Source organism: Myotis lucifugus, unplaced genomic scaffold, assembly GCF_000147115.1.
Source record: "Myotis lucifugus unplaced genomic scaffold, Myoluc2.0 scaffold_312, whole genome shotgun sequence".
NCBI lineage: Eukaryota > Metazoa > Chordata > Mammalia > Chiroptera > Vespertilionidae > Myotis > Myotis lucifugus.
In genome coordinates, this window is record NW_005871360.1 from 87,246 (window position 1) to 87,619 (window position 374).

The window sequence follows — 374 nt, forward strand, 5'->3', positions numbered from 1 at the left end:
GAGCTTGAGGAGAGAGGAGCTGATGATGGAGGACACAGTGCCTTCCCTTCAGAGGAGCAGGCCAGCCCTCCCTGTAGAGACGGTGTAACAAAGCAGAGAGGCCTCCCAACTTGTCCGTTTACCAAGAAAATGGTGCAAATGTCCAGGTCAGCATGAAATGGTGACGTCCAAGTGGATTCCACTGCCTGTCCATCCTCACTTCCTCTACGCATGGAGGTAGCAGGCCCTCTCCTGAGCCCAGTCTTCATTTATGAAAGAAGGGATTTATAAGAGGGAAAGATGAAAGAGAGGAAAATGATGACCAGGAGGTAAAAAAGACTTTAAAGCAGTGGTTCTCAACCTTCCTAATGCCGCGACCCTTTAATACAGTTCCT